Source organism: Antedon mediterranea, chromosome 4 (assembly GCF_964355755.1).
Source record: "Antedon mediterranea chromosome 4, ecAntMedi1.1, whole genome shotgun sequence".
Lineage (NCBI taxonomy): Eukaryota > Metazoa > Echinodermata > Crinoidea > Comatulida > Antedonidae > Antedon > Antedon mediterranea.
The window spans coordinates 14,908,754-14,935,075 of NC_092673.1; the positions used below are offsets into that span (position 1 = coordinate 14,908,754).

The following is a 26,322-nucleotide window of genomic DNA, read 5'->3' on the forward strand; positions in this document are numbered from 1 at the left end:
TAAAAATGGTAGAATTCAGATCTCAGGTAATATCTTTTCCAAGTTAAATGGTACAGGAGACTGTATGAAAACGATGATGCCAAATGGAAATATTTACCTACATTTTATATAGAAAAAATAGGCCCAAAATCATTAACCTCAAATTTATCAAAAGTTCCGTGTAATATATCCGTACCACCATTTTACCTCTCAGTTATTAAGTCTATAGCAGTAGCTAATGCTTGTAATAATAGATTAAATAAGGAACCAATAAGCTATGATGACATTATTAATCAATCATTATGGGGTAATGAGTTTATATGTATTAAAAAGAAGCCGTTATATAACTGTAACTGGATTAGATCAGGGTTTTTAAAAATATATGATGTAATAAATAATATGTGTTTAAGCCTGCGATAGAGATAAAAAGAAGGTTAAGATGTACACAAAATTGGATCAGTGAATATTCATGTATATTGAAAGCCATTCCAAAAGAATGGAAATGTATTTTAAAATCAACACATGACATTAATGTAAATGATATACCTATTACAAACAATAAGGTCTTAAATATGACGTCTAGACAATTATACAGATTCATAATAGATGCTCAATATATTACACCTACGGAACAGGTTAAGTGGGAATCCATATTTGGTAATATGCCATGGACAAAAATATGGGTTAAGAAAGTTTCTGGTCTTGAAAGCATTCAATATTTGAAACAACTAATTAATGAACATTTATCTAACTTCAAAGTGTTATTTCCAGATGTAAATATTACACCAAAACAACATTATCTTATCCATATTCCTTCCGCAATAAAAGCTTTAGGACCAATGGTTCGTTCATCTTGTTTCAGTTTTGAATCTGCGCATAACTATTTTAAAATAGTAGCTAGAAAACAAAATTTTAAAAATTTGACAATGTCACTGGCTAAACGACACCAATTAAACGACTGTTGTATATTTTGGGTGTAATGAACCTGCTGACTTGCACCCACTGTTTTCAAGTGAGATTGCATATGGAGTTGTAACGACACTAGATAAAGTAAGCACTGATAGCTTGCAGAATATGTTTAACGAATCAGGACTGTTACCTGGAATCAAGTTGGAAAACGTTTTCGAAACAAGTTGGCTAAAATTGTATTGCACAACCTACAAAAAGAGAGCCGTAATTGCTGTTGGAACTGTTGGAAATCCAGATAAGTTTTTGGTTTTATATCAAAAATATGGTCAATAAGTGAATACGTGTATTTTGGAGTAGATTTATTGAAATCTGTCAACTTTGATTATACCCATCAAGCCTACCTGGTTAGATTTATTGATCATTTTTCAATTTACTCAACTGAAAGGTTAGTTGACTACAACGTATTCCATGTAAAAAAGGATAGATTTGAAAATAAATATGTTCCTGTAAAGAAAGACATTGATGACATCATGGAAGAGTATGCCGAGGGAAGGAGTTATATGAACATATAAACTTTTGTGTAAATTGCAACATTGTAAAAAGTAGGAATGCAATATTTTAATATTTATTTAATATTTATTTTATATTTAAAAATATTTCACACTGATTTATTTTTACTGTCATAATTGTGTACATTGAACATTTCTTTACATTGAAAATTGTGTTCATACATGATTATGTATTGTAATAATAATTTAAATTTGTAGCATATTGCATTGGTTTTTCAAGACTATTCCATAACCTAGCGCCACGGTTTGGGTTTTATTATCCAATTTTAATATCCTTTGATAGTCTATTGTATGTATCTATTTTGGGTGTAGTTATATAATATTGTGGCACTCAAGGTTTATTCAGTTTAAGTTTTGCAGGGCTTGTGTATTGGAGTCATATTTCCTTGTTTATGTAAATATTTTGGCTACTCTGTTTTGTAGCATTTGTAGTGTATTTTTTTATTTTTGATCTGCCCCACACAATATTACAATTAGTTAAACTGTGGGGAGATAAATCTATTATACATTAGAACAAGGCCAACAGCCATAAGTCGCGTGCTAAAAGGCATAGTGATACCGGACCGACAGACAGACCGACAGACCGACCAACCGACATAGTGAACTATTGAGTCGCGTCCACGCGACAAAAAATACATGTTTTGGAACAAGACTTTTTTAAAAGTAGTACAAGCCTGGCAATACTTTATTTTAACATTATCTATTTGTTTATCACAAAGATTTATCTACTGTAGATTTTTAATTTTTGCAGCCGAACAGAATTGTCTATGTTTAATAATAACAATTTATTTGGAAGTTACAATTTTGAAACAGTGAATTTAGATCAAGCCTTTATTGGGTTGTTGTGTTTTATTAGGCTATGTTTTTTAATTGCTAGACATGTTTTGATAAGGATATTATGATATTAACATCTTATTTTAAGTAAAATATTTCTCAAAATAAGTATTTACAAGAATATCGTGATTCTTGATTCTCAAACTATTATATATATTTATCGCAACAATACTGGTGACAATATGAAGATTAATAAAATATCTACTGGTTTTGTGCAATATTGTATATATGGGGAACTAGCTCAGATGGTAGAGCGCTCGCTTCGCATGTGAGAGGTACAGGGATCAATGCCCGGGTTCTCCAATAATGGTGGTTAAAGTTTATTTCCGGTACTGTCAAATTTTTTGAGATTTTAAACTATTTTATATATTTTATCGCAACAATACTGGTGACAATATGAAAATTAATAAAATATCTACTGGTTTCGTGCAATTGTATAGAAGGGGAACTAGCTCAGATGGTAGAGCGCTCGCTTTGCACGTGAGAGGTACCGGGATCAATGCCCGGGTTCTCCAATAATGTTGGTTAAAGTTTATTTCCTGTATTGTTACATTTTTTGCTGAGATTTTTAACTATACTATATATATTTTATCGCAACAATACTGGTGACAACATGAACAGTAACAAAATAGCTACTGGATTCGTATAATTGTATAGATGGGGAACTAGCTCAGATGGTAGAGCGCTCGCTTAGCATGTGAGAGGTACCGGGATCAATGCCCGGGTTCTCCAATAATGTTGGTTAAAGTTTATTTCAGGTACTGTCAAATTTTTTGAGATTTTAAACTAGTGTATATATTTTATCGCAACAATACTGGTGAAAATATGAACAGTAATAAAATAGTTACTGGTTTCTTGTAATTCTACATACGGGAAACTAGCTCAGACGGTAGAGCGTTCGCTTAGCATATGAGAGGTACCGTGATCAATGCCCGGGTTCTCCAATAACGTTGGTTAAAGTTTATTTTCGGTACCGTTCCATTTTTTGAGATTTCAAACTACTGTATATATTTTATCTAAAAAATACTGGTGACAATATGAAGATTAATAAAATATCTACTGGTTTCGTGCAATTGTATATAAATTATGGGGAACTAGCTCAGATGGTAGAGCGCTCGCTTCGCATGTGAGAGGTACCGGGATCAATGCCCGGGTTCTCAAATATGTTGGTTAAAGTGTATTATCGGTACCGTTACATTTTTTTTGATGAGATTTTTAACTAATGTATATATTTCATCGTAATAATACTGGTGACAATATGAACAGTAATAAAATAGTTACTGGTTTCTTGTAATTCTACATACGGGGAAATAGCTCAGAGGGTAGAGCGCTCGATTAGAATGTGAGAGGTACCGGGATCAATGCCCGTGTTCTCCAATAATGTTGGTTAAAGTTTATTTCCGGTACTGTGAGATTTTAAACTACTGTATATATTTTATCGCATCAATACTGGTGACAATATGAAGATTAATAAAATATCTACTGGTTTCGTGCAATTGTATATATTGGGAACTAGCTCAGATGGTAGAGCGCTCGCTTCGCATTTGAGAGGTACCGGAATGAATGCCCGGGTTCTCCAATAATGTTGGTTAAAGTTTGTTATCGTTACCGTTACATTTTTTTGATGAGATTTTTAACTAATGTATATATTTCATCGTAATAATACTGGTGACAATATGAACAGTAACAAAATAGCTACTGGATTCGTGTAATTGTATAGATGGGGAACTAGCTCAGATGGTAGAGCGCTCGCTTTGCATGAGAGAGGTACCGGGATCAATGCCCGGGTTCTCCAATAATGTTGGTTAAAGTTTATTACCGGTATTGTTACATTTTTTTGATGAGATTTTTAACTAATGTATATATTTCATCGTAATAATACTGGTGACAATATGAACAGTAATGAAATAGTTACTGGTTTCTTGTAACTCTACATACGGGGAACTAGCTCAGATGGTAGAGCGCTCGATTAGCATGTGAGAGGTACCGGGATCAATGCCCGTGTTCTCCAACAATGTTGGTTAAAGTTTATTTCCGGTATTGTTACATTTTTTTGATGAGATTTTTAACTACTAAATATATTTTTTCGCAACAATACTGGTGACAATATGAACAGTAACAAAATAGCTACTGGAATCGTGTAATTGTCTAGATGTGGAACTAGCTCAGATGGTAGAGCGCTCGCTTAGCATGTGAGAGGTACCGAGATCAATGCCGGGGTTCTCCAATAATGTTGGTTAAAGTTTATTCCCGGTACTGTAAAATTGTTTGAGATTTTAAACTACTGTATATATTTTATCGCATCAATACTGGTGAAAATATGAAGATTAATAAAATATCTACTGGTTTCGTGCAATTGTATATATGGGGAACTAGCTCAGATGGTAGAGCGCTCGCTTCGCATTTGAGAGGTACCTGGATAAATGCCCGGGTTCTCCAATAATGTTGGTTAAAGTTTATTATCGGTACCGTTACATTTTTTTGATGAGATTTTTAAATAATGTATATATTTCATCGTAATAATACTGGTGACAATATGAACAGTAATAAAATAGTTACTGGTTTCTTGTAAATCTACATACGGGGAACTAGCTCAGATGGTAGAGCGCTCGCTTCGCATGTGAGAGGTACCGGGATCAATGCCCGGGTTCTCCAATAATGTTGGTTAAAGTTTATTATCGGTACTGTCAAATTTTTTGAGATTTTAAACTACTGTATATATTTTATCGCATCAATACCGGTGACAATATGAAGATTAATAAAATATCTACTGGTTTCGTGCAATTGTATATATGGGGAACTAGCTCAGATGGTAGAGCGCTCGCTTTGCATGTGAGAGGTACCGGGATCAATGCTGGGGTTCTCCAATAATGTTGGTTAAAGTTTATTTTATTTTTTTAAATTTTATTTCATCATCACCCTACAGTGACCAAACGTCACCATTAACAGGGCTGAAAGTCGTAAAATATAACATATAATATACAAGCAAAAATCAACAGATAACAAGACAACATTTAAATATTACTGACATTAGACAAAACCTTGTGACGGAAACAAGCAAGGGAATCAAAAAAAATATCAACAGATCCATCAATTTTACATAGTGAATGGTATAACTTAGGCAAACGATTAACAAAACCATTTTTATTACCGGTACTGTTACATTTTTTTGATGAGATTTTTAACTACTAAATATATTTTATCGCAACAATACTGGTGACAATATGAACAGTAACAAAATAGCTACTGGATTCGTGTAATTGTATAGATGGGGAACTAGCTCAGATGGTAGAGTGCTCGCTTAGCATGTGAGAGGTACCGGGATCAATGCCCGGGTTCTCCAATAATGTTGGTTAAAGTTTATTTCCGGTACTGTCAAATTTTTTGAGATTTTAAACTACTGTATATATTTTATCGCATCAATACTGGTGACAATATGAAGATTAATAAAATATCTACTGGTTTCGTGCAATTGTATATATTGGGAACTAGCTCAGATGGTAGAGCGCTCGCTTCGCATTTGAGAGGTACCGGGATAAATGTCCGGGTTCTCCAGTAATGTTGGTTAAAGTTTATTATCGTTACCGTTACATTTTTTTGATGAGATTTTTAACTAATGTATATATTTCATCGTAATAATACTGGTGACAATATGAACAGTAACAAAATAGCTACTGGATTCGTGTAATTGTATAGATGGGGAACTAGCTCAGATGGTAGAGCGCTCGCTTTGCATGTGAGAGGTACCGGGATCAATGCCCGGGTTCTCCAATAATGTTGGTTAAAGTTTATTACCGGTACTGTCAAATTTTTTGAGATTTTAAACTACTGTATATATTTTATCGCATCAATACCGGTGACAATATGAAGATTAATAAAATATCTACTGGTTTCGTGCAATTGTAGGCCTATATATGGGGAACTAGCTCAGATGGTAGAGCGCTCGCTTTGCATGTGAGAGGTACCGGGATCAATGCCCGGGTTCTCCAATAATGTCGGTTAAAGTTTATTACCGGTATCGTTACATTTTTTTGCTGAGATTTTTAACTAATGTATATATTTCATTGTAATAATACTGGTTACAATATGAACAGTAACACTAGACATGTAACTCGTCACTTTGACGAGTTTGGTTATCCGCCGCGCAAGTGGTGCAACATTAACATTAAGGGGATAGGTTGAGGACAAAAGGAAGTGTTCACGTTGGCATTATGACCTGAACTGAAGAATATGATATGTTGTTATTGCTGAATTTTATTATTTAAATTCATATATAGTATACACAGTCTAATCTGTATCCATATCACATACAGTGTAGAATAGGTGAAATTACGGGACCCGCTATTTATTGCAATTTTTAACATGTTGACGGTTTTAAAATGAAACGCGAAGGTAGCAATTCTGAAAGTAAATTATCTCAGCAACAACGTATTAGCGTGTAGAAGAAATTTGAATACGTGAAATATTGATGCGCGCTCTTTTAAATGTAATGAATTATGACGCAAAAGATGAAAATACGACCTTTTTTATTTAACTGGCCATATGATGACGTCACAACATCCGATTGGCAACATTTTAACATAATTTCGTATCTACAATCCAATAGCTTCCAGAAAAAGTTTTAATCGTGATTATCACATTTTATTCTTACGAGCTATAACAGATTAAAATTTACTGTAAAGATGAAATTGATGCCACACGTGATTTCAATTTTTAGGCATGATGACGTCATAAAAATTAAAATATTTTTCACTCATGCGAAAGATAGTTGATTGACCTAGACAATATCAAAATCGGGGTGAAAATGGAAAACGGATAAGTGGAGATGCGCTCTATTCAATGTGATGAGCTATGACGAAAGATACAAAAATCCTAAATTTTATATTCGCGTGGCCATACGATGACGTCACAATGTCCGGTTAGCCATATTAATACCTGATCCGATATCTACAACTCATCTACTTCCAGAATATGCCATCCACAAAAAGTTGACCGTTTAGTTTAGAAATTACGACTGTTTAAAAAAAGGCATATTTTAAACGAATTTTTTAACCTTTTCATAAAAAACGCGCGCAAATTGTCCAATTCGACGTGCTCGTATGACGTATCTTTAAGTCGAAATTGTTAAAAATTTGGTAAAATTACATGAAAAGGCTGGAAAAACATAAATCACGCGAAAAAAATACGTTTTCAATGCTACGTGCGCACCGCACACGTAAAAATGTGCGCACGCGTGGGAATTTTTTACATGCTTAAAACGACATGAAACGCGTAGAAAGTTGATTATAAATTAGTTTCGCGCATTTTGAAATTTTAAATGCACGTGCGCGCGTAACTTTGTGTAAAACACGCAATTTTTTTTCAACAGAAAGTTAGCGCATGATATAAATTAAACTTTTGCAAAGTTTCAAGTTGAAATGTTATTTGGTTTTCGACATATGTTAAATACGAGAAAATCGTTAAATCGCGCGTACGTCACGTTGCGCAATTGTAAACATCATGAAAAGCTTCGCTTGACGACGTTACATAAATGTCAAAATGTTAACATAGTTAACAAAATGTTATGTTTGCAAGTTTCAGAGAAAAGCGTTACACAAAAATCATACAGAAAGAAAGAAGAACTAGACATGTAACTCGTCACTTTGACGAGTTTGGTTATCCGCCGCGCAAGTGGTGCAACATTAACATTAAGGGGATAGGTTGAGGACAAAAGGAAGTGTTCACGTTGGCATTATGACCTGAACTGAAGAATATGATCTGTTGTTATTGCTGAATTTTATTATTTAAATTCATATATAGTATACACAGTATAATCTGTATCCATATCACATACAGTGTAGAATAGGTGAAATTACGGGACCCGCTATTTATTGCAATTTTTAACATGTTGACGGTTTTAAAATGAAACGCGAAGTTAGCAATTCCGAAAGGAAATTATCTCAGCAACAACGTATTAGCGTGTAGAAGAAATTTGAATACGTTAAATATTGATGCGCGCTCTTTTAAATGTAATGAATTATGACGCAAAAGATGAAAATACGACCTTTTTTATTTAACTGGCCATATGATGACGTCACAACATCCGATTGGCAACATTTTTACATAATTTCGTATCTACAATCCAATAGCTTCCAGAAAAAGTTTTAATCGTGATTATCACATTTTATTCTTACGAGCTATAACAGATTAAAATTTACTGTAAAGATGAAATTAATGCCACACGTGATTTCAATTTTTAGGCATGATGACGTCATAAAAATTAAAATATTTTTAACTCATGCGAAAGATAGTTGATAGACATAGACAATATCAAAATCGGGGTGAAAATGAAAAACGGATAAGTGGAGATGCGCTCTATTCAATGTGATGAGCTATGACGAAAGATACAAAAATCCTAAATTTTATGTTCGCGTGGCCATACGATGACGTCACAATGTCCGGTTAGCCATATTAATACCTGATCCGATATCTACAACTCATCTACTTCCAGAATATGTCATCCACAAAAATTTGACCGTCTAGTTTAGAAATTACGACTGTTTAAAAAAAGGCATATTTTAAACGAATTTTTTAACCTTTTCATAAAAAACGCGCGCAAATTGTCCAATTCGACGTGCTCGTATGACGTATCTTTAAGTCGAAATTGTTTAAAATTTGGTAAAATTACTAGAAAATGCCTGAAAAACATAAATCACGCGAAAAAAATACGTTTTCAATGCTACGTGCGCACCGCACACGTAGAAATGTGCGCACACGTGGGAATTTTTGACATGCTTAAAACGACATGAAACGCGTAGAAAGTTGATTATAAATTAATTTTGCGCATTTTGAAATTTTAAATGCGCGTGCGCGCGTAACTTTGTGTAAAACACGCAATTTTTTTTCAACAGAAAGTTAGCGCATGATATAAATTAAACTTTTGCAAAGTTTCATTTTAAAATGTTATTTGGTTTTCGACATATGTTAAATACGAGAAAATCGTTAAATCGCGCGTACGTCACGTTGCGCGATTGTAAACATCATGAAAAGCTTCGCTTGACGACGTTACATAAATGTCAAAATGTTAACATAGTTAACAAAATGTTATGTTTGCAAGTTTTAGAGAAAAGCGTTACACAAAAATCATACAGAAAGAAAGAAGATTAAGAAAAAGATGACTAGACATGTAACTCGTCACTTTGACGAGTTTGGTTATCCGCCGCGCAAGTGGTGCAACATTAACATTAAGGGGATAGGTTGAGGACAAAAGGAAGTGTTCACGTTGGCATTATGACCTGAACTGAAGAATATGATATGTTGTTATTGCTGAATTTTATTATTTAAATTCATATATAGTATACACAGTATAATCTGTATCCATATCACATACAGTGTAGAATAGGTGAAATTACGGGACCCGCTATTTATTGCAATTTTTTAACATGTTGACGGTTTTAAAATGAAACGCGAAGGTACCAATTCCGAAAGGAAATTATCTCAGCAACAACGTATTAGCGTGTAGAAGAAATTTGAATACGTGAAATATTGATGCGCGCTCTTTTAAATGTAATGAATTATGACGCAAAAGATGAAAATACGACCTTTTTTATTTAACTGGCCATATGATTACGTCACAACATCCGATTGGCAACATTTTTACATAATTTCGTATCTACAGTCCAATAGCTTCCAGAAAAAGTTTTAATCGTGATTATCACATTTTATTCTTACGAGCTATAACAGATTAAAATTTACTGTAAAGATGAAATTAATGCCACACGTGATTTAAATTTTTAAGCACGATGACGTAAAAAAAATTAAAATATTTTTAACTCATGCGAAAGATAGTTGATTGACCTAGACAATATCAAAATCGGGGTGAAAATGGAAAACGGATAAGTGGAGATGCGCTCTATTCAATGTGATGAGCTATGACGAAAGATACAAAATCCTAAATTTTATATTTGCGTGGCCATACGATGACATCACAATGTCCGGTTAGCCATATTAATACCTGATCCAATATCTACAACTCATCTACTTCCAGAAAATGACATCCACAAAAAGTTGACCGTTTAGTTTAGAAATTACGACTGTTTTAAAAAAGGCATATTTTAAACGAATTTTTTAACGTTTTCATAAAAAACGCGCGCAAATTGTCCAATTCGACGTGCTCGTATGACGTATCTTTAAGTCAAAATTGTTTAAAATTTGGTAAAATTACTAGAAAAGGCTGGAAAATCATAAATCACGCGAAAAAAATACGTTTTCAATGCTACGTGCGCTCCGCACACGTAAAATTGTGCGCATGCGTGGGAATTTTTGACATGCTTAAACCGACATGAAACGCGTAGAAAGTTGATTAGAAATTAATTTTGCGCATTTTGAAATTTTAAATGCGCGTGCGCGCGTAACTTTGTGTAAAACACGCAATTTTTTTCAACAGAAGGTTAGCGCATGATATAAATTAAACTTTTGCAAAGTTTCACTTTTAAATGTTATTTGGTTTTCGACATATGTTAAATACGAGAAAATCGTTAAATCGCGCGTACGTCACATTGCGCGATTGTAAACATCATGAAAAGCTTCGCTTGACGACGTTACATAAATGTCAAAATGTTAACATAGTTAACAAAATGTTATGTTTGCAAGTTTTAGAGAAAAGCGTTACACAAAAATCATACAGAAAGAAAGAAGATTAAGAAAAAGATGATGATGATGATTTCGTACAATCACAAGAGGTTATCCTGCAACTTCGTTGCGGATAACCAATGATGATTTCGTACAATCACAAGAGGTTATCCTGCAACTTCGTTGCGGATAACCAACTAGACATGTAACTCGTCACTTTGACGAGTTTGGTTATCCGCCGCGCAAGTGGTGCAACATTAACATTAAGGGGATAGGTTGAGGACAAAAGGAAGTGTTCACGTTGGCATTATGATCTGAACTGAAGAATATGATATGTTGTTATTGCTGAATTTTATTATTTAAATTCATATATAGTATACACAGTATATTCTGTATCCATATCACATACAGTGACATACAGTGTAGAATAGGTGAAATTACGGGACCTGCTATTTATTGCAATTTTTAACATGTTGACGGTTTTAAAATAAAACGCGAAGGTAGCAATTCCGAAAGGAAATTATCTCAGCAACAACGTATTAGCGTGTAGAAGAAATTTGAATACGTGAAATATTGATGCGCGCTCTTTTAAATGTAATGAATTATGACGCAAAAGATGAAAATACGACCTTTTTCATTTAACTGGCCATATGATGACGTCACAACATCCGATTGGCAACATTTTTACATAATTTCGTATCTACAATCCAATAGCTTCCAGAAAAAGTTTTAATCGTGATTATCACATTTTATTCTTACGAGCTATAACAGATTAAAATTTACTGTAAAGATGAAATTGATGCCACACGTGATTTAAATTTTTAGGCATGATGACGTCAAAAAAATTAAAATATTTTTAACTCATGCGAAAGATAGTTGATTGACCTAGACAATATCAAAATCAGGGTGAAAATGGAAAACGAATAGGTGGAGATGCGCTCTATTCAATGTGATGAGTTATGACGAAAGATACAAAAATCCTAAATTTTATATTCGCGTGGCCATACGATGACGTCACAATGTCCGGTTAGCCATATTAATACCTGATCCGATATCTACAACTCATCTACTTCCAGAATATGTCATTCACAAAAAGTTGACCGTCTAGTTTAGAAATTACGACTGTTTAAAAAAAGGCATATTTTAAACGAATTTTTTGACCTTTTCATAAAAAACGCGCGCAAATTGTCCAATTCGACGTGCTCGTATGACGTATCTTTAAGTCGAAATTGTTTAAAATTTGGTAAAATTACTAGAAAAGGCTGGAAAAACATAAATCACGCGAAAAAAATACGTTTTCAATGCTACGTGCGCACCGCACACGTAAAAATGTGCGCACGCGTGGGAATTTTTGACATGCTTAAAACGACATAAAACGCGTAGAAAGTTGATTATAAATTAATTTTGCGCATTTTGAAATTTTAAATACGCGTGCGCGCGTAACTTTGTGTAAAACACGCAATTTTTTTTCAACAGAAAGTTAGCGCATGATATAAATTAAACTTTTGCAAAGTTTCACTTTAAAATGTTATTTGGTTTTCGACATATGTTAGATACGAGAAAATCGTTAAATCGCGCGTACGTCACGTTGCGCAATTGTAAACATCATGAAAAGCTTCGCTTGACGACGTTACATAAATGTCAAAATGTTAACATAGTTACCGAAATGTTATGTTTGCGAGTTTTAGAGAAAAGCGTTACACAAAAATCATACAGAAAGAAAGAAGAAGAATAACTAGACATGTAACTCGTCACTTTGACGAGTTTGGTTATCCGCCGCGCAAGTGGTGCAACATTAACATTAAGGGGATAGGTTGAGGACAAAAGGAAGTGTTCACGTTGGCATTATGACCTGAACTGAAGAATATGATCTGTTGTTATTGCTGAATTTTATTATTTAAATTCATATATAGTATACACAGTATAATCTGTATCCATATCACATACAGTGTAGAATAGGTGAAATTACGGGACCCGCTATTTATTGCAATTTTTAACATGTTGATGGTTTTAAAATGAAACGCGAAGTTAGCAATTCCGAAAGCAAATTATCTCAGCAACAACGTATTAGCGTGTAGAAGAAATTTGAATACGTTAAATATTGATGCGCGCTCTTTTAAATGTAATGAATTATGACGAAAAAGATGAAAATACGACCTTTTTTATTTAACTGGCCATATGATGACGTCACAACATCCGATTGGCAACATTTTTACATAATTTCATATCTACAATCCAATAGCTTCCAGAAAAAGTTTTAATCGTGATTATCACATTTTATTCTTACGAGCTATAACAGATTAAAATTTACTGTAAAGATGAAATTGATGCCACACGTGATTTAAATTTTTAGGCATGATGACGTCAAAAAAATTAAAAGATTTTTAACTCATGCGAAAGATAGTTGATTGACCTAGACAATATCAAAATCGGGGTGAAAATGGAAAACGGATAAGTGGAGATGCGCTCTATTCAATGTGATGAGCTATGACGAAAGATACAAAAATACTAAATTTTATATTCGCGTGGCCATACGATGACGTCACAATGTCCGGTTAGCCATATTAATACCTGATCCGATATCTAAAACTCATCTACTTCCAGAATATGTCATCCACAAAAATTTGACCGTCTAGTTTAGAAATTACGACTGTTTAAAAAAAGGCATATTTTAAACGAATTTTTTAACCTTTTCATAAAAAACGCGCGCAAATTGTCCAATTCGACGTGCTCGTATGACGTATCTTTAAGTCGAAATTGTTTAAAATTTGGTAAAATTACTAGAAAAGGCTGGAAAAACATAAATCACGCGAAAAAAATACGTTTTCAATGCTACGTGCGCACCGCACACGTAGAAATGTGCGCACGCGTGGGAATTTTTGACATGCTTAAAACGACATGAAACGCGTAGAAAGTTAATTATAAATTAATTTTGCGCATTTTGAAATTTTAAATGTGCGTGCGCGCGTAACTTTGTGTAAAACACGCAATTTTTTTTCAACAGAAATTTAGCGCATGATATAAATTAAACTTTTGCAAAGTTTCACTTTAAAATGTTATTTGGTTTTCGACATATGTTAAATACGATAAAATCGTTAAATCGCGCGTACGTCACGTTGCGCAATTGTAAACATCATGAAAAGCTTCGCTTGACGACGTTACATAAATGTCAAAATGTTGACATAGTTAACAAAATGTTATGTTTGCGAGTTTTAGAGAAAAGCGTTACACAAAAATCATACAGAAAGAAAGAAGAAGAATAAAAAGTTGATGATGATGATGATGATGATGATTTCGTACAATCACAAGAGGTTATCCTGCAACTTCGTTGCGGATAACCAAAAAGTTGATGATGATGATGATGATGATGATTTCGTACAATCACAAGAGGTTATCCTGCAACTTCGTTGCGGATAACCAACTAGACATGTAACTCGTCACTTTGACGAGTTTGGTTATCCGCCGCGCAAGTGGTGCAACATTAACATTAAGGGGATAGGTTGAGGACAAAAGGAAGTGTTCACGTTGGCATTATGACCTGAACTGAAGAATATGATATGTTGTTATTGCTGAATTTTATTATTTAAATTCATATATAGTATACACAGTATAATCTGTATCCATATCACATACAGTGTAGAATAGGTGAAATTACGGGACCCGCTATTTATTGCAATTTTTAACATGTTGACGGTTTTAAAATGAAACGCGAAGGTAGCAATTCCGAAAGGAAATTATCTCAGCAACAACGTATTAGCGTGTAGAAGAAATTTGAATACGTGAAATATTGATGCGCGCTCTTTTAAATGTAATGAATTTTGACGCAAAAGATGAAAATACGACCTTTTTTATGTAACTGGCCATATGATGACGTCACAACATCCGATTGGCAACATTTTTACATAATTTCGTATCTACAATCCAATAGCTTCCAGAAAAAGTTTTAATCGTAATTATCACATTTTATTCTTACGAGCCATAACAGATTAAAATTTACTGTAAAGATGAAATTGATGCCACACGTGATTTAAATTTTTAGGCATGATGACGTCAAAAAAATTAAAATATTTTTAACTCATGCGAAAGATAGTTGATTGACCTAGACAATATCAAAATCGGGGTGAAAATAGAAAACGGATAAGTGGAGATGCGCTCTATTCAATGTGATGAGCTATGACGAAAGATACAAAAATCCTAAATTTTATATTCGCGTGGCCATACGATGACGTCACAATGTCCGGTTAGCCATATTAATACCTGATCCGATATCTACAACTCATTTACTTCTAGAATATGTCATCCACAAAAATTTGACCGTCTACTTTAGAAATTACGACTGTTTAAAAAAAGGCATATTTTAAACGATTTTTTTAACCTTTTCATAAGAAACGCGCGCAAATTGTCCAATTCGACGTGCTCGTATGACGTATCTTTAAGTCGAAATTGTTTAAAATTTGGTAACATTACTAGAAAAGGCTGGAACAAAATAAATCACGCGAAAAAAATACGTTTTCAATGCTACGTGCGCACCGCACACGTAAAAATGTGCGCACGCGTGGGAATTTTTGACATGCTTAAAACGACATGAAACGCGTAGAAAGTTGATTAAAAATTAATTTTGCGCATTTTGAAATTTTAAATGCGCGTGCGCGCGTAACTTTGTATAAAACACGCAATTTTTTTTCAACAGAAAGTTAGCGCATGATATAAATTAAACTTTTGCAAAGTTTCACTTTTAAATGTTATTTGGTTTTCGACATTTGTTAAATACGAGAAAATCGTTAAATCGCGCGTACGTCACGTTGCGCAATTGTAAACATCATGAAAAGCTTCGCTTGACGACGTTACATAAATGTCAAAATGTTAACATAGTTAACAAAATGTTATGTTTGCAAGTTTTAGAGAAAAGCGTTACACAAAAATCATACAGAAAGAAAGAAGATTAAGAAAAAGACTAGACATGTAACTCGTCACTTTGACGAGTTTGGTTATCCGCAGCGCAAGTGGTGCAACATTAACATTAAGGGGATAGGTTGAGGACAAAAGGAAGTGTTCACGTTGGCATTATGACCTGAACTGAAGAATATGATATGTTGTTATTGCTGAATTTTATTATTTAAATTCATATATAGTATACACAGTATAATCTGTATCCATATCACATACAGTGTAGAATAGGTGAAATTACGGGACCCGCTATTTATTGCAATTTTTAACATGTTGACGGTTTTAAAATGAAACGCGAAGGTAGCAATTCCGAAAGGAAATTATCTCAGCAACAACGTATTAGCGTGTAGAAGAAATTTGAATACGTGAAATATTGATGTGCGCTCTTTTAAATGTAATGAATTATGACGCAAAAGATGAAAATACGACCTTTTTTATTTAACTGGCCATATGATGACGTCACAACATCCGATTGGCAACATTTTAACATAATTTCGTATCTACAATCCAATAGCTTCCAGAAAAAGTTTTAATCGTGATTATCACATTTTATTCTTACGAGCTATAACAGATTAAAATTTACTGTAAAGATGAAATTGATGCCACACGTGATTTCAATTTTTAGGCATGATGACGTCATAAAAATTAAAATATTTTTAACTCATGCGAAAGATAGTTGATTGAACTAGACAATATCAAAATCGGGGTGAAAATGGAAAACGGATAAGTGGAGATGCGCTCTATTCAATGTGATGAGCTATGACGAAAGATACAAAAATCCTAAATTTTATATTCGCGTGGCCATACGATAACGTCACAATGTCCGGTTAGCCATATTAATACCTGATCCGATATCTACAACTCATCTACTTCCAGAATATGCCATCCACAAAAAGTTGACCTTCTAGTTTAGAAATTACGACTGTTTAAAAAAAGGCATATTTTAAACGAATTTTTTAACCTTTTCATAAAAAACGCGCGCAAATTGTCCAATTCGACGTGCTCGTATGACGTATCTTTAAGTCGAAATTGTTAAAAATTTGGTAAAATTACATGAAAAGGCTGGAAAAACATAAATCACGCGAAAAAAATACGTTTTCAATGCTACGTGCGCACCGCACACGTAAAAATGTGCGCACGCGTGGGAATTTTTGACATGCTTAAAACGACATGAAACACGTAGAAAGTTGATTATAAATTAATTTCGTGCATTTTGAAATTTTAAATGCGCGTGCGCGCGTAACTTTGTGTAAAACACGCAATTTTTTTTCAACAGAAAGTTAGCGCATGATATAAATTAAACTTTTGCAAAGTTTCACTTTAAAATGTTATTTGGTTTTCGACATATGTTAAATACGAGAAAATCGTTAAATCGCGCGTACGTCACGTTGCGCAATTGTAAACATCATGAAAAGCTTCGCTTGACGACGTTACATAAATGTCAAAATGTTAACATAGTTAACAAAATGTTATGTTTGCAAGTTTCAGAGAAAAGCGTTACACAAAAATCATACAGAAAGAAAGAAGAAAAACTAGACATGTAACTCGTCACTTTGACGAGTTTGGTTATCCGCCGCGCAGTGGTGCAACATTAACATTAAGGGGATAGGTTGAGGACAAAAGGAAGTGTTCACGTTGGCATTATGACCTGAACTGAAGAATATGATATGTTGTTATTGCTGAATTTTATTATTTAAATTCATATATGTGTACAGCCAAATCAAAACCAGGCATTTGTCGTAAATGTGACATTTTGAGTTTTAAAGATATTTGTACAGAGCACATAATTTGCTTCAAATACTGAAAAAATTATTCAATTTGGTCAAGTATTTTTAGAGTTATGATACAATAAGTAAAGAAATACAAGTAAGAATTCATTTTTATTTAGCAGTGAAAAATGCATTCAAAGATCAACAATAGTTCAAACAGGAAGTTTAAATGTGCTGGCAGACAGCGACTCATGTTCACCTTGACAACGCTAACTTCTAGTATACCTATGACTTTGAAATTTAGCACAAATGTAACTAATACATTTTTCTATAATCATTGAAATTTTCAAAGAATCCAGTAACATTAACATTGTCAAATGAGACTTCAAATAACAACATACGTTAGTAAACTTTTTTTACTAAACTTATGTTATGTGTGAGGCTTGTAATAACTATAAATAAGTACTATTAATAAAGTGACAATAAAAATACAAACACATAGAAATGAACCAAAATTAATGATACACAGACAGTTGATTGTGTTTGATGTGTTTAAATTTATTTACAATTGGTACACTTTAAATTATAACATTTTGGTCATTTCAGGCTGCGTGTTACAACAGTATTATCATCTTTTGTGCCGGGTCTTTTAAATACATACATATTTTTCGATACAATTATTTCACGGTTTTATTCAGGGTTTACGTTGCATAATAGAATACATGTGTCATGTATCATCAGAATCAAAGTCATTTTTGTAAAGTTATATTAAGCACCGTATCACCATTATTGGAGTTGTTTGAGAAGAGAAAGTAGCAACAGCATCACCACCACTGTCAAAACTATTGGTATACATTACAGTATTACCAATCAAGATCTGAAAACAGAATGAAAAATTAAATTAAACTTTTTTAAACACATTTAAAAATCTTTTTTTTTTTGGGCTAGGCCTAGACCAAGGTATGCTAGGTGGTTTTACTAGGCTAACTTGAAGTACTAAGCTGGCATACAGTTCATCTCTTATCTTATGCCTAGGCTAGGCCTAATATTTTGATCAAAAGTGTTTCAGTGTTCACCAAACTGAGTGTGTCGCGCTAGAAAGTCATTTCGTACTTTCTAACCTCTTGTTGTTTATGATTCGCTAGCGAAGCCAATATTTCTACTTTTCATATTATATAAATCATTAAACTATTCTATGTTGTTTTATTATTATCTAGGATGCATAAATAGCAAGTATAAATTAATATTGAATGTTTTTTACAGTAAGAATGTTTTGTTAAAACCTTACCGCTTCCTCAGTGTACTTTGAATAGCTGTTAAAGGCAAATTTAACGCTTCAATGACTTGAGCCACTCTGTTAGCCAATCAAATTGCCTGTTTCAGGATTCCGTAGCAACAAGACTGGTTTGCTTATACCCAAAAGGTTATTAAAGAATGTGTTTGATTGGCTATACTATTATTTTACATGACCTACAACCTTTATCTTTGGAAAGATTTTTTCACGAGCTTTCTAAAAATACCACACATTAAGGGGTCTTCTCATAATCAAAGAGGTAAAAGTTGGTTAGAAATAGACACAAATTACAGAATAGAACTTGATTTTTTCACCAAAGACGAAAAAGGGGGGTCTCATTAAAATGTTATTTTCATTGATTTATACTTATAATTTCTTTAAAATACATAGATTTTTGGAATCTACGGTAAATTTTCTGTAAGATTATTTAAAAAACTAAAAATGGTCAAGATATAGGTTTTACACATTCAGAAGCATTTTACAGAAATCCCTTGCTGCCGACAAACGCCTGGTTTTGGTTTGGCGGTACACATATAGTATACACAGTATAATCTGTATCCATATCACATACAGTGACATACAGTGTAGAATAGGTGAAATTACGGGACCCGCTATTTATTGCAATTTTTAACATATTGACGGTTTTAAAATGAAACGCGAAGGTAGCAATTCCGAAAGGAAATTATCTCAGCAACAACATATTAGTGTGTAGAAGAAATTTGAATGCGGGAAATATTGATGCGCGCTCTTTTAAACGTAATGAATTATGACGCAAAAGATGAAAATACGACCTTTTTTATTTAACTGACCATATGATGACGTCACAACATCCGATTGGCAAAATTTTTACATAATTTCGTATCTACAATCCAATACCTTCCAGAAAAAGTTTTAATCGTGATTATCACATTTTATTCTTACGAGCTATAACAGATTAAAATTTACTGTAAAGATGAAATTGATGCCACACGTGATTTAAATTTTTAGGCATGATGACGTAAAAAAAATTAAAATATTTTTAACTCATGCGAAAGATAGTTGATTGACCTAGACAATATCAAAATCGGGGTGAAAATGGAAAACGAATAAGTGGAGATGCGCTCTATTCAATGTGATGAGCTATGACGAAAGATACAAAAATCCTAAATTTTATATTCGCGTGGCCATACGATGACGTCACAATGTCCGGTTAGCCATATTAATACCTGATCCGATATCTACAACTCATCTACTTCCAGAATATGTCATCCACAAAAAGTTGACCGTCTAGTTTAGAAATTACGACTGTTTAAAAAAAGGCATATTTTAAACGAATTTTTTAACCTTTTCATAAAAAACGCGCGCAAATTGTCCAATTCGACGTTCTCGTATGACGTATCTTTAAGTCGAAATTGTTCAAAATTTGGTAAAATTACTAGAAAATGCTGGAAAAACATAAATCACGCGATAAAAATACGTTTTCAATGCTACGTGCGCACCGCACACGTAAAAATGTGCGCACGCGTGGGAATTTTTGACATGCTTAAAACGACATGAAACGCGTAGAAAGTTGATTATAAATTAATTTTGCGCATTTTGAAATTTTAAATGCGCGTGCGCGCGTAACTTTGTGTAAAACACGCAATTTTTTTTCAACAGAAAGTTAGCGCATGATATAAATTAAACTTTTGCAAAGTTTCACTTTAAAATGTTATTTGGTTTTCGACATATGTTAAATACGAGGAAATCGTTAAATTGCGCGTACGTCACGTTGCGCAATTGTAAACATCATGAAAAGCTTCGCTTGACGACGTTACATAAATGTCAAAATGTTAACATAGTTAACAAAATGTTATGTTTGCAAGTTTTAGAGAAAAGCGTTACACAAAAATCATACAGAAAGAAAGAAGATTAAGAAAAAGACTAGACATGTAACTCGTCACTTTGACGAGTTTGGTTATCCGCCGCGCAAGTGGTGCAACATTAACATTAAGGGGATAGGTTGAGGACAAAAGGAAGTGTTCACGTTGGCATTATGACCTGAACTGAAGAATATGATCTGTTGTTATTGCTGAAATTTATTATTTAAATTCATATATAGTATACACAGTATAATCTGTATCCATATCACATACAGTGTAGAATAGGTGAAATTACGGGACCCGCTATTTATTGCAATTTTTAACATGTTGATGGTTTTAAAATGAAACGCGAAGTTAGCAATTCCGAAAGCAAATTATCTCAGCAACAACGTATTAGCGTGTAGAAGAAATTTGAATACGTTAAATATTGATGCGCGCTCTTTTAAATGTAATGAATTATGACGAAAAAGATGAAAATACGACCTTTTTTATTTAACTGGCCATATGATGACGTCACAACATCCGATTGGCAACATTTTTACATAATTTCGTATCTACAATCCAATAGCTTCCAGAAAAAGTTTTAATCGTGATTATCACATTTTATTCTTATGAGCTATAACAGATTAAAATTTACTGTAAAGATGAAATTGATGCCACACGTGATTTAAATTTTTAGGCATGATGACGTCATAAAAATTAAAATATTTTTAACTCATGCGAAAGATAGTTAATTGACCTAGACAATATCAAAATCGGGGTGAAAATGGAAAACGGATAAGTGGAGATGCGCTCTATTCAATGTGATGAGCTATGACGAAAGATACAAAAATACTAAATTTTATATTCGCGTGGCCATACGATGACGTCACAATGTCAGGTTAGCCATATTAATACCTGATCCGATATCTACAACTCATCTACTTCCAGAATATGTCATCCACAAAAATTTGACCGTCTAGTTTAGAAATTACGACTGTTTAAAAAAAGGCATATTTTAAACGAATTTTTTAACCTTTTCATAAAAAACGCGCGCAAATTGTCCAATTCGACGTGCTCGTATGACGTATCTTTAAGTCGAAATTGTTTAAAATTTGGTAAAATTACTAGAAAAGGCTGGAAAAAAATAAATCACGCGAAAAAAATACGTTTTCAATGCTACGTGCACACCGCACACGTAGAAATGTGCGCACGCGTGGGAATTTTTGACATGCTTAAAACGACATGAAACTCGTAGAAAGTTGATTATAAATTAATTTTGCGCATTTTGAAATTTTAAATGTGCGTGCGTGCGTAACTTTGTGTAAAACACGCAATTTTTTTTCAACAGAAATTTAGCGCATGATATAAATTAAACTTTTGCAAAGTTTCACTTTAAAATGTTATTTGGTTTTCGACATATGTTAAATACGATAAAATCGTTAAATCGCGCGTACGTCACGTTGCGCAATTGTAAACATCATGAAAAGCTTCGCTTGACGACGTTACATAAATGTCAAAATGTTAACATAGTTAACAAAATGTTATGTTTGCGAGTTTTAGAGAAAAGCGTTACACAAAAATCATACAGAAAGAAAGAAGAAGAATAAAAAGTTGATGATGATGATGATGATTTCGTACAATCACAAGAGGTTATCCTGCAACTTCGTTGCGGATAACCAATAAAAAGTTGATGATGATGATGATGATGATGATGATGATTTCGTACAATCACAAGAGGTTATCCTGCAACTTCGTTGCGGATAACCAATGATGATGATTTCGTACAATCACAAGAGGTTATCCTGCAACTTCGTTGCGGATAACCAATGATGATTTCGTACAATCACAAGAGGTTATCCTGCAACTTCGTTGCGGATAACCAATAAAAACTAGAATTTAATTCGTCACTTTGACGAATTATAGGTGATCATTTTTATCATTTTAATGAAATTAATTTTTTTTTTAAACATGTACGTACGTTAACATACGATAGGAAAATGTTGATGTATGCCATCCTATTATACGCTTATAGTGCTGAGTTATGCTTATTATATGCCATATACAATGTACAGTATATACTGTATATCTATATACAGTGTAGCATAGGTGAAATTATGGGACACACATCAAGTTCAAATTTTTTGGTATGATGGAATTATCAAAATAAACTCGAAGATGACAATTTCGAAAGATAATGAATTGAGCAAATAAATATAAGGATTGGAAGAGAATTTGACACGTAGAAGCGCAATGCGCGCTCTTTGAAATTTGTATAACTTCGACTAAAGAAATTTAAAAACTACTTTTTAACTTCAACTGGCCATATGATAACATCACAACATCCGATAGGCTTAATTTTGATATGAATTCATATCTACATTTCATCAGCTTTCATAATAAATTATAATCTTCAAGGTCACCTTTAATTCTGAGGAGCTATAAGATATTCAAATGTATGGTGTAGCTGAAATTACACGACCTAGGTTATTCAAGTTTTTACGCGTGATGACGTCATCACAATAAAAATGTTGACAACTCACGAGAAAGATAATTAATTGAGCAAGCACATACTAAAATATCTGCAAAAATCGGGCTCAAATAACGGAGATGCGCTCTATTGAATGTGATAACCCACACAAAAAAATAAAAATTACTAATTTTTTAATTCAAGTGGCCATTTCATGACGTCATACCATTTTGTACGTCTAATATGTATATATATTTATATCTACAACTTATTGGCTTCCATAATAAGTTAAAAAAATTGGGGGTCACCTGCCATTCTGAAGAGTTATATTCATTTTTAAAAGGCCTTATTTTTTACCATTTTTAGCACTTTTGTACAATTAATGTGCGCATTTTGTCATTTTTAACGTGCTCGTATAGCGTTATTTTAAGTCGGAATGGACTCAAAGTCGGAGAATGTACTAAGGATTGTGAGTAGAATATGATGTATACATCAAATTTTATTTTTTACCCTTTTTAAAAATCGCGTGCGCAAAAATGTGTTTTTGCGCAGTAATTTTTTGAAACACGCAAATGGCCTATTTCATGCTCTAAATTGATCAAAACTTAATTTTGAGCTTTTTAAAATTTTAATGCGCGATTTCACGCGCATGACCTTGAAACACGCAATTTTTTATTTGCTAATACTTTTACCTTTGACCTGAAGTTTACGTGTAGTGAATTTCATTAATATGTGATAATGAATTATGGAGATATGATTGACAATGTGATTTCACAAAATGGCGTATACGCGACGTCATGGATGAGTGATCACGCTGAAAAGCTTATTAGGACTAAGTTACAGTATTTGAAAGACATTGTAAAATTTTGGTAATCATTTACATTAAACTTTTTGAGATAATTGTTACACAAATTTGTACAGAGAGAAATAAATAACTAGACATGTAACTCGTCACTTTGACGAGTTTGGTTATCCGCCGCGCAAGTGGTGCAACATTAACATTAAGGGGATAGGTAGAGGACAAAAGGAAGTGTTCACGTTGGCATTATGACCTGAACTGAAGAATATGATATGTTGTTATTGCTGAATTTTATCTATATATAAATTCATATATAGTATACACAGTATAATCTGTATCCATATCACATACAGTGTAGAATATGTGAACTTACGGGACCCGCTATTTATTGCAATTTTTAACATGTTGACGGTTTTAAAATGAAACGGGAAGGTAGCAATTCCGAAAGGAAATTATCTCAGCAACAACGTATTAGCGTGTAGAAGAAATTTGAATACGTGAAATATTGATGCGCGCTCTCTTAAATGTAATGAATTATGACGCAAAAGATGAAAATACGACCTTTTTTATTTAACTGGCCATATGATGACGTCACAACATCCGATTGGCAACATTTTTACATAATTTCGTATCTACAATCCAATAGCTTCCAGAAAAAGTTTTAATCGTGATTATCAAATTTTATTCTTACGAGCTATAAAAGATTAAAATTTACTGTAAAGATGAAATTGATGCCACACGTGATTTAAATTTTTAGGCATGATGACGTCAAAAAAATTAAAATATTTTTAACTCATGCGAAAGATAGTTGATTGACCTAGACAATATCAAAATCGGGGTGAAAATGGAAAACGGATAAGTGGAGATGCGCTCTATTCAATGTGATGAGCTATGACGAAAGATACAAAAATCCTAAATTTTATATTCGCGTGGCCATACGATGACGTCACAAAGTCCGGTTAGCCATATTAATACCTGATCCGATATCTACAACTCATCTACTTCTAGAAAATGTCATCCAAAAAAATTTGACCGTCTAGTTTAGAAATTACGACTGTTTAAAAAAAGTCATATTTTAAAAGAATTTTTTAACCTTTTCATAAAAAACGCGCGTTATTGCTGAATTTTATTATTTAAATTCATATATAGTATACACAGTATAATCTGTATCCATATCACATACAGTGTAGAATAGGTGAAATTACGGGACCCGCTATTTATTGCAATTTTTAACATGTTGACGGTTTTAAAATGAAACGCGAAGGTAGCAATTCCGAAAGTAAATTATCTCAGCAACAACGTATTAGCGTGTAGAAGAAATTTGAATACGTGAAATATTGATGCGCGCTCTTTTAAATGTAATGAATTATGACGCAAAAGATGAAAATACGACCTTTTTTATTTAACTGGCCATATGATGACGTCACAACATCCGATTGGCAACATTTTAACATAATTTCGTATCTACAATCCAATAGCTTCCAGAAAAAGTTTTAATCGTGATTATCACATTTTATTCTTACGAGCTATAACAGATTAAAATTTACTGTAAAGATGAAATTGATGCCACACGTGATTTCAATTTTTAGGCATGATGACGTCATAAAAATTAAAATATTTTTCACTCATGCGAAAGATAGTTGATTGACCTAGACAATATCAAAATCGGGGTGAAAATGGAAAACGGATAAGTGGAGATGCGCTCTATTCAATGTGATGAGCTATGACGAAAGATACAAAAATCCTAAATTTTATATTCGCGTGGCCATACGATGACGTCACAATGTCCGGTTAGCCATATTAATACCTGATCCGATATCTACAACTCATCTACTTCCAGAATATGCCATCCACAAAAAGTTGACCGTTTAGTTTAGAAATTACGACTGTTTAAAAAAAGGCATATTTTAAACGAATTTTTTAACCTTTTCATAAAAAACGAGCGCAAATTGTCCAATTCGACGTGCTCGTATGACGTATCTTTAAGTCGAAATTGTTAAAAATTTGGTAAAATTACATGAAAAGGCTGGAAAAACATAAATCACGCGAAAAAAATACGTTTTCAATGCTACGTGCGCACCGCACACGTAAAAATGTGCGCACGCGTGGGAATTTTTGACATGCTTAAAACGACATGAAACGCGTAGAAAGTTGATTAGAAATTAATTTTGCGCATTTTGAAATTTTAAATGCGCGTGCGCGCGTAACTTTGTGTAAAACACGGATTTTTTTTTCAACAGAAAGTTAGCGCATGATATAAATTAAACTTTTGCAAAGTTTCAAGTTGAAATGTTATTTGGTTGTCGAGCTATGTTAAATACGACAAAATCGTTAAATCGCGCGTAAGTCACGTTGCGCAATTGTAAACGTCATGAAAAGCTT

General features: G+C 33.2%; 1 long non-coding RNA gene and 5 other non-coding genes across 6 annotated transcripts; 5 read left to right on the top strand and 1 right to left on the bottom strand.

The window, feature by feature from the left end:
• The first annotated feature begins 2,733 nt into the window (after positions 1 to 2,733).
• Positions 2,734 to 2,806, top strand: Trnaa-ugc (transfer RNA alanine (anticodon UGC)). Its single transcript has one exon. It is a non-coding gene; the product is annotated as a tRNA-Ala (tRNA).
• A 144-nt stretch (positions 2,807 to 2,950) lies between these two features.
• Positions 2,951 to 3,023, top strand: Trnaa-agc (transfer RNA alanine (anticodon AGC)). The gene has a single exon. It is a non-coding gene; the product is annotated as a tRNA-Ala (tRNA).
• Positions 3,024 to 4,873: 1,850 nt separating this feature from the next.
• Trnaa-cgc (transfer RNA alanine (anticodon CGC)) lies at positions 4,874 to 4,946 on the top strand. Its single transcript has one exon. It is a non-coding gene; the product is annotated as a tRNA-Ala (tRNA).
• A 1,043-nt stretch (positions 4,947 to 5,989) lies between these two features.
• Trnaa-ugc (transfer RNA alanine (anticodon UGC)) lies at positions 5,990 to 6,062 on the top strand. The gene has a single exon. It is a non-coding gene; the product is annotated as a tRNA-Ala (tRNA).
• A 145-nt stretch (positions 6,063 to 6,207) lies between these two features.
• Trnaa-ugc (transfer RNA alanine (anticodon UGC)) lies at positions 6,208 to 6,280 on the top strand. The gene has a single exon. It is a non-coding gene; the product is annotated as a tRNA-Ala (tRNA).
• Positions 6,281 to 18,094: 11,814 nt separating this feature from the next.
• LOC140048025 (uncharacterized) lies at positions 18,095 to 19,370 on the bottom strand. The gene is made up of 2 exons (XR_011845033.1): positions 18,846 to 19,370; positions 18,095 to 18,434 (listed from the first exon to the last, which is right to left on the bottom strand). It is a non-coding gene; the product is annotated as an uncharacterized lncRNA (long non-coding RNA).
• Between the last annotated feature and the right edge of the window lie 6,952 nt (positions 19,371 to 26,322).